This window comes from Heterodontus francisci, chromosome 50 (genome assembly GCF_036365525.1).
Source record: "Heterodontus francisci isolate sHetFra1 chromosome 50, sHetFra1.hap1, whole genome shotgun sequence".
Lineage (NCBI taxonomy): Eukaryota > Metazoa > Chordata > Chondrichthyes > Heterodontiformes > Heterodontidae > Heterodontus > Heterodontus francisci.
Window position 1 is genome coordinate 9,195,692 of NC_090420.1, and position 12,568 is coordinate 9,208,259.

Genomic DNA, 12,568 nt, shown 5'->3' on the forward strand with positions numbered 1-12,568 from the left:
TCTCCCTACTTCTTTCACATGCGTTGAAGTGCTCGGAAGAAGGAATTTTCCTCCACACAAGATCAGATGGCAGGTTTTTCAACCTTGCCCGTCTCAGAGTGACGTCCAAAGGACGGAAAGTCCTCATGAGGGGACTCCTCTTTGCTGACGATGCTGCTTTAACATCTCAAACTGAAGAGTGCCTGCAGAGTCTCATCGACAGGTCTGCGGCTGCCTTCAATGAATTTGGCCTAACCATCCGCCTTAAGAAAACGAACATCATGGGGCAGGATGTCAGAAATGCTCCATCCATCAATATTGGCGACCACGGTCTGGAAGTGGTTCAAGAGTTCACCTACCTAGGGTCAGCTGTCACCAGTAACCTGTCTCAAGATGCAGAAATCAACAAGCGCATGGGAAAGGTTTCCACTGCTATGTCCAGACTGGCCAAGAGAGTGTGGGAAAATGGCGCACTGACACGGAACACAAAAGTCCGAGTATATCAAGTCTGTGTCCTCAGTACCTTGCTCTATGGCAGCGAGGCCTGGACAACGTATGTCAGCCAAGAGCGACATCTCAATTCATTCCATCTTCGCTGCCTCCGGAGAATCCTTGGCATCAGGTGGCAGGACCGTATCTCCAACACAGAAGTCCTCGAGGCGGCCAACATCCCCAGCTTATACACATTACTGAGTCAGCGGCGCTTGAGATGGCTTGGCCATGTGAGCCGCATGGAAGATGGCAGGATCCCCAAAGACACATTGTACAGCGAGCTCGCCACTGGTATCAGACCCATCGGCCGTCCATGTCTCCCCTTCAAAGACGTCTGCAAACACGACATGAAATCCTGTGACATTGATCGCAAGTCGTGGGAGTCAGTTGCCAGCGTTCGCCAGAGCTGGCGGACAGCCATAAAGGCGGGGCTAAAGTGTGGCGAGTCGAAGAGACACAAGGGAAGACAGAGGCACAAGGGAAGAGCCAACTGTGTAACAGCCCCGACAATCACATTTTTCTGCAGCACCTGCAGAAGAGCCTTTCACTCTTGAATTGACCTTTATAGCCACTCCAGGCGCTGCTCCACACACCACTGCCCACCTCCAGGCGCTTACCCATTGTCTCTCGAGATGAGGAGTCCAAAGAAGAATGTCTGTCTCTTGAAAATAATTCCTGCATCAATTGTAATTGCAATTTCCTCATGAAGTTAAACGAACTTTGAATGATTGCGAATTAAATGTGTGGGAGCTGATCGCTTGTTGCTGTGTCTGTCTGGAGAGAGGAAGCCTATATTTCACTTGCAACAGATTACTGTTGCCCGTTGTCTCCGAAGAATCTCTGAATTAAGTTGTACTGTTGCCTCTTGTGTTTGAAGAAGTCCTGAATTTGCAGAACTCATGCATTTTTTATAGGGAACTTTATCATTGAGTGTGAGAACTGACAGCTGTTGCTGCAGCCCTGATGGCACACCTTGTGTGATGCCTGCTGCGAACGAATTGCCTTGATGTCCTACCCATCACAGACTGTTCATCAACGTCGCCTGCAGTTACTTCGAGTGGAATCTGACTGTTTGACTCTGGGACGTTTCACCGACCAGGAAATACACAACTAGACCGTGAAAACCCAGTTATTTTATTATTTCTAAGTAACAGTTATAATTCAAAAAAGACTTTTATCCGGTTAACCTGTTTTCTGAGTGCATGTCTGTGTACATGAGGGTTAAGAAGAATAAGGAGTTTAAAATCTTTCCGATATAGATTTATATCATTATTGTTTAAGATTTAGTTTATTAATAAATAGATAATGTTGTTGTTAAATTAAACCTGGTTTGGTGCACTTCATTCCGGTGCACAAATAGAGTGCTCAATTTGGCTATTTTCCACTGGCTGGTAAACTTTACATGATATGCTACTACCTGTGGAGAAGTGGGACTGAATTAACAGTGCATTACTCACGCCTTATTCGTAACATATTAATTCGGGACTCTTGTTGGGATCGTTTCCAGCACTAATTACGTGAAGTACAAGGCAAGTAAATAATTGAAAGAGAAAATAAATAGGCAGCTTTCCCATATAATAGGTTGAAGTCTATACCATCAGAATGGTTTTTGCAGTTGCAGCAGTTCGTTTTTTTTCTGGGAGAGGAGAATATGTCCATCAGTGACTTGAAATATTTAAGAAACGAGAAAGCTAAAATACTTGTGCACAATTGGGGTTAAAATTGAAATCAGGTACAAAAAAACCCAGAGATAATTAATGAAATAGACCAACATCAGAAATTGGAAGAAGAAGGATAGAGTGTGTCAGTGAGTGATACAGTTGAATTGGCTGGAATTCAGTAAGAAATGGGAAAAGAAAAACTTGAGGCTGAAAAATAATTCTTAAAACATAACTTGGAAAAAGAGGGAAGGGAGAAAGAGAGAGCATTTCAGCGAGAAAGTGAAAGAGGAGCAAGGAAATGCAGACTAAAAAAAGATGGAATGAAGACAGAGGATAATCTTAGCCCCTCCTTGGTGAATCCTTGTTCACCACTTACCCATTGTAAGGCAAAGAAACCAGCACAAACAGGCTTTCTCAGGTTTAAAGAAGAAAAGTTAACATGTATTAAACTTGAACTCTAATTTGGTTGGTGTCTGCAGATACAAGACGCACCCACTCTTGCATGCATACATGATACACGCAATAAATAGTGACAGAAAAGAGCAGAATAAAAAAGTCGAAATGTTTGAGGCAATATCTGAAGAGTTGTGTTACTGTTCTTTGAGTTCACTGTAGAGTCCTTTATTGTAGGTAATCATGCTTTTCGTTGGGGCCCAGTATTCTTCTTTAACCTTGTTCGCTGTGGGAGACTTCTCTCTCTTGGAGTTCTTGTGTCTTCAAAGGCTTGTGAGAAAGAGATGGGAGCAGACAGGAGAGAAAGCTTCTCAGTCCTTGAGAAAAGAGATCGCTGCCTTTTGCAGGCTCTCAGGAGAAGGAGCCAAAGAGAAAGTGCCAAAGAAATAAAAAGCAAGAGGAAGAGAGAGAAATAAAACAGACAGATATGGAAAGAGATAGCGAGAGGAGAAAGAGAAAGCCACAGAGAAACAGCCAAAGAGAAAGAGCCAGAGATAAAAAGCCAGCTAAGGAGCGAAAAAAGACAGAGATAGAGAGAAAGAGAAAAATGGCCAGAGAAAGGTAGAGAGAGAATAAACCATGGAGAGAGAGAGAGAGAGAGAGATAACCAAAGAAAAAGGGGCAAATATAAAGAGAGAAAAAGACAGAGGAAGACAGAGAAAGCGAGTAAAAAGAGAAGGAGCCAAAGAAATAGAGATAATGGAAGCCAGAGAATGGGACAGAGATGCACCAAGTGAAAGAGTCAGAGAGAGAGCCAGAGAAAGACAGAGAAAAAGGGACAAAGGGGAAGTCAAAGAAAGTGAAAAAGCGCCTAAGAGAGAGAGAAAAGCCAGAGAAAAGGAAAATCAAAGCAACAGCTAAAGAGAAAGTCAGAAAACAGAGAGAAGGAGCCAAAGAGAGAGAGAGATGGAGAGATGAAAGCCGAAGAGAGAGAGGGAGAGACAGAGACAGAGCCTGTGAATGAGAGAGATATAAAGAGAAAGATACAGAGGAAGAAAGCCAGGGAGACAAGATAGAGCAGATATAAACAGAGAGAGAGAGAGAGAGAGAAACAGAGAGAGAAAGAGTCAGAGAGATAGAGAGAAAGAAAGCTAGAGAAGAGAGCGAAAGAGGCAAAGAAAGAAAGGGAAAAGAATGCCTGAGAGTGAGAAAGAAATAAAGAAAGCCAGAAAAAGAAAGAAAGAAAGAAAAAAAGGGAACGCCAGAGAGAGAGAGAACCAGAGAGAAAAGAAAGCCAGAGAGAGAGAGAGAGACTGAGAGTGAAAGAGAGACAGAAAGAAGAAAAGCCAGAGAAAGAAAGAGGCACAAAGAAGGGTAAAGAGACACACAAAGAGAGATAGAGGGAGAAAGACAGTGAGGGACATTAAATATTTAGTACTCAGCATCCCACATGGTCTGTGCTCCATCGCTGGACTTGCTCCCCTTCCGTCCATCAGCTCGTCCTTGATGGGGGTGGGAGGGGCGGTGGGTCGGTAACAAACCCTGGGGCAGGGGGTCATTGGGGTTGGAAATGGGGGAAAGTGTTAAAACTGGGCCAACGAGAGGGGGATTAAAGCTGGACTCTCTTTCTCATACACACACCCACACTGTAATCAGTTACAATTCAACTGGGCACACAGACACAGAGACTGAAACACAGAAACTCACCTTCAGACAGTGGCCGAAATGCAAAGTTTTGTAAAGGCATGTTATCATTCCCGAATAATGTCGGTCTTTTAGGCAGATGGTTGAATTTGACAGTGAAATGTAACACCTGGGGGATATTTGAATTCAGACTTTCAGGGCTCAGAATGCGGATTTCACTCTCTAGCCTTCTACGGAGAGGGGATGGGATCAGCAGTGTTTGTGTATTTTTACAATGAGGCAGAAATAATGTAGAGACACACACATAGAAATGGAGAGATACAGAGAGACAGAGAGAGAAACAGCTGGAAGTAACTTGGTAAACATAAAGGTTGACCACAGGCTCTGGGGGGGTCTGCAGTGTTTAGTCACTGCCCAGCTCCCAGCCCCTGTAGAGAAGCTCCACAGCCCATCGAAACCCTTCAAACCACATTTCCCACTCTTGAAGGTGTCTTGACTTTTTGTTAAATTAAATGCTGGGGCAGTGAATAAGTATTGGCACGTTAATCTCAGTTTTTAAAAAAATGGGAATTTCACAGTTTCTGGGAACAGAATGGAGCTGATGGCTGCAAATGTCTGTCTGTAAATTACAGCAATGTTGTTCACAGTGGGGTTTGGACTGAAATGTTTGCAGGTCATCAGGAAGCAGCTAATTGTCATGTCTCTGCTCAGAGCTGGCGATATTACCTGGATTAACAGGAAAATGGGCATGTACACAGCTCCTAAAACCCTCTCACACATCTCCCATCACATCCCATTCTCTGTATCGGGGGATGTATTTGTAAGATGGGGAGTCACTCAGAGATTGTTTTATGTCAGTGAGTTAGAGAAAGAGTCCTGGGCTCTTGCTGTGTTTGTTTGATGTTCAACAATGTTTTTCTGTGTTTTAATCATTTTTTATTTCTCTTATTCCCAAAGAGAATCTTTCCAGAAATTGCAGCTTTGATTATGCAGAGGGAGAATCTTCTGGCAGGTGGAATTCTCAGGAAAGAGCTTTAACCAGAGAGCAAATTAATAATAAATACAGAGGCGTTATTGTCTAATTCATTTTTAGATTCAGAAAAGAAGACCTTGTGTTTTCGTGGCTGATATAAAATCAAAGTGCTGGAATTGCTCAATATTTCCAGTACTGTTTTTATTTCAGATTTCCAGCATCCACAGTATTTTGATTTTGTGCTTTGGGGAGCGGGGCCTTTTTACCACAAGAGAGGGGACTGCAGGGGCCTCTGAAGTAAATAGTTTGGGAAGCGCTGTCCCAGAACAGTCAATGTAATCCCGTATATTTCCCTCTCTCCATCTCTTGCTGCAACTATTTCTCTGCCCCTTCCCTCCTTGTTCATCACTTAGTTTCTTCACATCTTTAAATCCCTGTCTCTGCATCTCTCAACATCCTTTATATCTCTGCCTCTGTCTTGGATCTCACAAGTTTCCCCTTTCTTTCTCGCTCTGCAACACTTTGTATCTTTATCTGTCACTAGGAGCATTTCTCTCTCACTCAGTTCCACATATCATTTCCTGCAAGATTATCTTTGCATTTCCCACACCCCTTCCCAAGACAGCCCTCTCTATTCTGAATCTACACCTTACTTTGTATCTCTGCTGCTCGACATCTTTCTGTCTCGGCATCTCTCTATTTTTCTGGGATTATTCTCAATATCTACATCGCTGCAGCGTTCTCCCGCTGCACCTCCATCTCTCTATTTGTCCTTCTTTGTATTTCTGCCCTCTACTTTTAGTTTCTATCACTGTTTTCTGACTCCCTGCCTCTCTTTCATTCTCCATCTCCCTCTGCATTTGGTTCTCTCTCAGTCTCTCCCTCAGTCAGTTCTGTCATGATCCCTGGATCTCTGTTTTCTGTGCCTCTGTTCCTCTCTCTGCGGGTGGATTTGAACTCGCTGCCATGGTATTGTCCAGGGTGAGTGTGAACCGGGATCCTGCTTTCCATCTCTTCCACGTTCTTCCCCCAAAGGAGGTAAAATAGCAGAGAGATGCTGAAGCAGCTGCCCCCACCACGGTTTATACTATTGGCACCAAGTCCAAGTCCAGCCAAGCGTTTCTTTGCCTCTCTGTGTTTCCTCTCCCCGACTGTCTCCGCCTGTCTTCATGTGGCTCAGGGGGAAAGGGAAAGATCAGCCATGATCTAACATCGGTGGGACAGGTTCAAAGGGCTGAATGGCCTCGTCCTGTCCCTGCTCCAACCAGAGTATGTGTGTGTGTGTGTGCACCTCAGTCTGATTAACTGATGCTCATGGGGGTGATGGGGAGAACAGTTGAAACACCTTTCTACAGGGAGAGATGTGTCTGGGGCTGGGATATTGCTGTGCATAAAAGGCTCAGAATGCCAGGTAGCCTCTTCGCATCCTTGCTGTCTGCTTGGCCCTGTGTTTGGCCAGAACGAGTTAAAGGTGCCAGGCGCCTGAGAGCCATTTGATAGAATTCCAGCGGCTTATCCAGACCGGAATTAAAACGAATTAAAGACTGTCGGGGGATGGAGCCACATCCGGGAACGTGATGGAGATTGGAATTACACAGGGACGGGAGTTACACATAGTGGGGATGTTCACAAGGGAGATGACACAGAGTGAGAATTAGGAGAGACAGGCGGCTTTTATTGGGCCGAGAGGGTAACTGAGAAAGGGAGGTGTGTTTAAAGTGGAGGCAGGGAAGAATTAGAGGGCGATGTTCACAGAGGAAATTAGGTAATGTTTCAAATGGGAGGGACAATTTTCCAAGTTGAAAATGGGAGTGGTCTCTCAAGGTTAAAATGGGCTGGGGATTCTCTCGGTTTCAAATGGGATGTGGGACTATCCCCGTTCAAATTGGGAGGGGGTATTCAGGTTTAAGATGGGAGCTGGGTCTACAGCAGGTTTAAAATGGGAGCGGGAGGGGGTCTCTCCAGGTTTAAAATGGAATGTGTATCTACACCAGGTTGAAAATCAGAAGGGAGTCTACTGCAGGTTTAAAAAGGGAGCGGGGTTTACTCCAGGTTTAAAATGTGTGGGGGGTCGATTCCAGATTTAAAATCGGAGGGGAGTCTTCTTCAGGTTTAAAATGGGAGGTATGTCTTCTACAGGATTTAATTTGAATTGGGGAAGGGGCTTTTACTGTCTGTTCATGGAGGGTTCAGATACGGGACTGTTCACTGGACGGGGTGGGGGGCGGGGTGGGGAAGGGGTGTGGGGACGTGGGGATTGGGGGTGGAATTAGATTGGGGGAACCCATTCACAGGAGAAATTAGATGGGGGTCAGTTCCCGGGAGTGGGAGTGGGGGTGGGGGCGGGTTGGGAGGGGTAATTTGCTGCGCTGGGGAATTTATAGCGGGGTGAGGCAGAGAAATTGCCAGAAAGCAGAGAAAGAGACAGAAATCAGAGACATGGACAGAAAGCAGAGATAGAGACAGAAATCAGAGAAAGTGGCAGAAAGCACAGAAAGAGACTGAAAGTGGAGAAAGCGACTTAAAGCGGAGAAAGAGACGGAAAGCAGAGAAAGAGTCAGAAAGCAGAGAAAGTGCCAGAAAGCAGAGAAAGAGACAGATTGCAGAGAAAGAGACAGAAAGTAGAGAAAGTGACAAAAAGCAGAGAAAGAGACAGAAAACAGAGATAGACAGAAAGCAGAGAAAGAGACAGAAAACAGAGAAAGAGACAGAAAGCAGAGAAAGAGAAAGAAAGCAGAGAAAGAGACAGAAAGCAGAGAAAGAGACAGAAAGCAGAGAAAGTCAGAAAACAGAGAAAGAGACAGAAAGCAGAGAAAGAGACAGAAAGCAGAGAAAGAGAAAGAAAGTTAAGAAAGAGACAGAAAGCAGAGAAAGGGACAGAAAGCGTAGAAAGAGACTGAAAGTGGAGAAAGCGACAGAAAGCGGAGAAAGAGACAGAAAGCAGAGAAAGAGTCAGAAAGCTGAGAAGGAGTCAGAAATCAGAGAAAAGTCAGAAAGCAACGAAAGAAACAAAGTTTGAGAGGATAGAAAATCAGAAAGAGCCAAAGAAAGAGACAGAAAAAGTCACAGAGATAGTGAAAGGCAGAAACAAATTAGAGCAATGGAGAAACGACAGCAAGAGACAGAAAGAAAAACTGGAGGAATAAAGCTGACGGAAGGAATGGAGGCACAAAGAAATTGCAGGCTCCAGAGAGACAGCCAGAAAGCTAGAGAGAGAGAAAGACACACAAAATAATCACAGAGAGAGAGAAACACACAAATAAAGAAAGAAAGAGAGACAGAGAGAGGGAGACAGATTGAGAGAGAGAGGTTGAACAAGAGAAAACCAGAGAGAGAGAAAGACACACAAAGAATCATACAGAAAGAAACACGGAGAGAGAGAAAGAAAGATAAAGAGAGAGAAGGAACACAAAGTGGCAGAAAGTTAGAGAGAGAGAGATTGATATTGAGAGAGTTTGAAAGAAAACCAGTGAGAGAGAAAAACACAGATAGAGAGAGAGATTGAGAGAGAGATTGAGAGCGAGAGATTGAGTCAGAATGAGGGAGAAAGACAGAGGGAGACAACAAACATGTGATACTCACCATCCCACATTGTCTTCACTCCATTGTTGGACTCTCGCACCTTCCCTCCATCAGCTCGCCCATGGGGAAATATCCTGTACAGGGGCAGTGGGGTGGAATTGTCGAAAAGAGTCAGGACTGGGACAGAGAGAGGAGGATTCAGGCTGGAATCTTTCTCTCTCTCTCTCTCTAATACACACACACTCACGCACACACACACACTGTAATCAGCTCCAATTCACCAGGGCACAAAGATACAGAGACTGAGACACAGAAACTCACCTTCAGACGCTAGCCGCATGGAAAGAAAGAAAGGTGGATGATGTTGTCCCAAAATATCCCAGAATCGGTCACTCATATAGCTAGTCCACCCAAAATGCTGCTCATCCAACTCGCTCTCAGCTTCCTCTATCTGGCCACTCCCTCCCAGGTATGGGACAGCCCAAGGTGAGTTTTTGTGTAAATAGGGAATGAGGGAGTGAGGGTTTATTACAGCCATATCCCAAATGGACCATTCCAGACAGAAACCTGTCTGCATGTCTGGCTCTCTCCCTCCCCAAAAACATCATTAACAGTGCAGAAAAACTGCTGTAATTTTAAACCTGGAGGAGCTGCTTTTGATAATGGTCATTTGACACAAATTGCTTTAATGTCTGTCAATATTCATCTCCAGTGAACAGAAATTTCAGAAAATGACTGAAAATGTCTCATTGTATTTACCTTGAAATTCTGACAGTGTTTTTTTTTCTTGAGAGGCCTGTTTGACTGCAGCACAAACAGGCAGTTTTTAATCGGTTATTGATGCAGCCAACAGAACTTTCACAACTGCTGCCATTTCACACAAACATTTTGACCCGTATTTGCAATTATATTTGTCAATGATTGTTTGTACTTTATTTGATGCTGCTGTATTTATGTATTATCCTGTAATCAATTGAATCAACTTTCTTAACATTTATCCCTTTAATGTTACAGGTGTTACAAAGCTGGAAAATGGCCATTTAGCACACATTGTATGAAAGATCTTCCACTTTTCACCGCCTTTTTCTAAAGCTTAGCAATAAAGACCTCCACATTCTGATGAAGAGTTTTTGCTGCTGCAATAAAGTGTCACTTGTTTCCCTTTGCTTCCTGTCTGTTTATTTCCACTGCTCTCCTGGGGGATTCAGAAGGATTTTTGATCATCGCTTGTCCACATTCAGGAAGTTCCAGTTCCTCTGCAGCTGCTGTCCTGGAGCAATAAATTGCATTCAATATATTTGCCTCAGTTTGGAAACATGAGGAGAGACTGTTTCCACAAGCAGAGAAAAGAAACAAATAGGCAGGGAGTTGTTATGATCTGGAATTCACTCTCTGACAGGTTACTGAAAGCAGATTAAATACTAACTTTCAATAAACATTAAACAATTGGATCAAAACTTCAATTACTCGTAGTTACAGTAGAGAAGATGCCAGCATAAAAGAGATGTGATAGAGAAAGATGCCATAACTTTAGTGATGAAGAACTCAACAGAATTTATTTAGAGAGTTTTTATTTGTAAGTGATTGAGTTTTATTTGATGCAATTGTTAATTTATGCATTACCCTGAATCACTCAAAATAATTATCCAAAAAGGAACCAGGTTAATGTTACAAGTGTTCAGGGAGTTGCAAAGCAGCCATTTAACACAAATTGTTTTATTTTATTCAGCATCTCAATTTCACATAAAACAAATTGCACAAACTTGTGGAAACTTTCAAACCCGCAGTAACACAGAATGGCCCATCAGCAATAGCTGAGCATCTCCATCTTCTGGTGTCCCTGTCCCACTGCAGTTACTGTCCCCCTCTCACCATCTCCATCTGCTGGTGCCCCTCTCTCACTGCAGTTACTGTTCTCCCTCTCACTATCTCCATCTGCTGGTTACCCTGTCTCACTGCAGTTACAGCTCCCTCGAACCAAGTCTGTTTGCCAGTATTTCTAGTTTTTCAGCATTAATAAAGTACTCTGTTCTGTTCTTTTTCCCCCTAATATTGAAATCCATCCACCATAGTTTTGCCCATTCACTTAAGGTATTAATATCTCTGTAAATGTTATGCTTCCAGCTACACTGCTCACAATGCTACCTATTTTTGTGTCATTGGCGAATTTGGGTTTGTGACAATCAACCCCACATCTTCCATCGTTAACAAATATAGAAAAACTGTGACACAGACGGGTTTTGCACTGGCAGACAGGAGTGAATCATTCCATCCTGGAGTTTTCCTTGATTCCTGATTTATGTTTTAGGTTTTAGAAAAAAAAAAGAGAATTCAAATTCACAACAGCCCATTGGGATTTGAACTGCGGCTTTTTCAATCATCAGCTCAGGCTTTCAAATTAAAACCATTAAAAAGATATTGACTTTCCTTCCGCTATTGTCTGACTGTCTCTGGTTTTGTATATTGTTTCCTTCATGTGGTGCACCATAATACCTTCAATTCTGTGCATTTGCAAGGGACACAAATCAAATTCTCACCTTACACCATGAACCAAAACGTGCAAGTCCATTAAAACACCTCTATTCTCTGGTTCTACAAAAATCGCTCAGGTGATGCAGTGGTTAGCACCACAGCTCCAGCAACCCAGGTTTGGTTCTGGGTACTGCATGTGTGGCGTTTGCAAGTTCTCCCTGTGTCCACGTGGCTTTCCACCGGGTACTCTGGTTTCCTCCCACAGCCAAAGACTTGCAGGTTGATAAGTAAATTGGACATTGTAAATTGCCCCTAGTGTAGGTAGGAGAATGGTGAGGATGTGGTAGAGAATATGGGATTAATATAGGATTGGTATAAATGGCTGATTGTTACTCAGCACAGAGTCGTTGGGCAAAAGAATCTGTTTCAATGCTGTATCTCTCTATGACTTCCTCAATGCAGGAATTTCTGAATGAAAGAAACTTATGACACATTAACTAACACGTTTGCTAACACTGGATTCAGCTGAGAAATCCAAGCCACAAATTGAATCTTTAAGACAGAAAAAAGTCTGTCCCTGCACCCATTTTTACATTGTATCATTTAGGTTATATAACTTCTCCTCAGCCTTCCTTCAAAATTGCTTCATTTCACATTTCTCAGTATTGAAGTTATCCTGCCATGTGCCTGTCCATTTCACCAGACTGCCTTTATCTTCCTGAAGTCTGCAACTCTTCCCTATCCTATTTAATACATTGCAGATGGCACAATATTGAAGTTGTGCCCCGTAAACTCAAGTACAAATTATTAATATATGTCAAAAAGATCAATCGTCCGAATCCAAACCCTGGGAATACCGCAGTGTGCACTGTATACAGTGATTACAAAAGCAGGGAGGTTATTTTGAACGTTTATAAAGCTCTTGTTAGGCCACAACTGGAGTGTTGTGTCCAGTTCTGTTTACCAAACTTTGGAAAGGAGGTGAGGATCCTTGTGAGACGGTGCAGAGGTGATTTACCAGAATGGTTCCAGGGATGAGGTATTTTAGCTACAAGGTTATGTTGGCAAAGCAGAGTGTATTCTCCTTAGAACAAAGGAGATTGAGGAATGATTCAGTTGACGTGTACAAGATTATGTCGGGTAATGGTACCGCCCTCTATTCTGAAACAGCCATTCAAAACTACTCTCTGTGTAGTGTACCTTAGCCAATGTTGTATCCACTCTGTGAATGTCCAATTCATTCTATGAGCTTTTTGCTAACCAGTCAATTATGAGGCAACATTATGACCTCCTCATGAGCCAATGGTCCCGGACTTCTACATTTACACTGTCTCTTCAAAATTCCCAGGGCAGGTAAAGCACAATTTATGGTATAGAATAAAGGTTCCTCTACTATGTTACGTCAAACATGCAGGGGCAGCTTCAGTACACA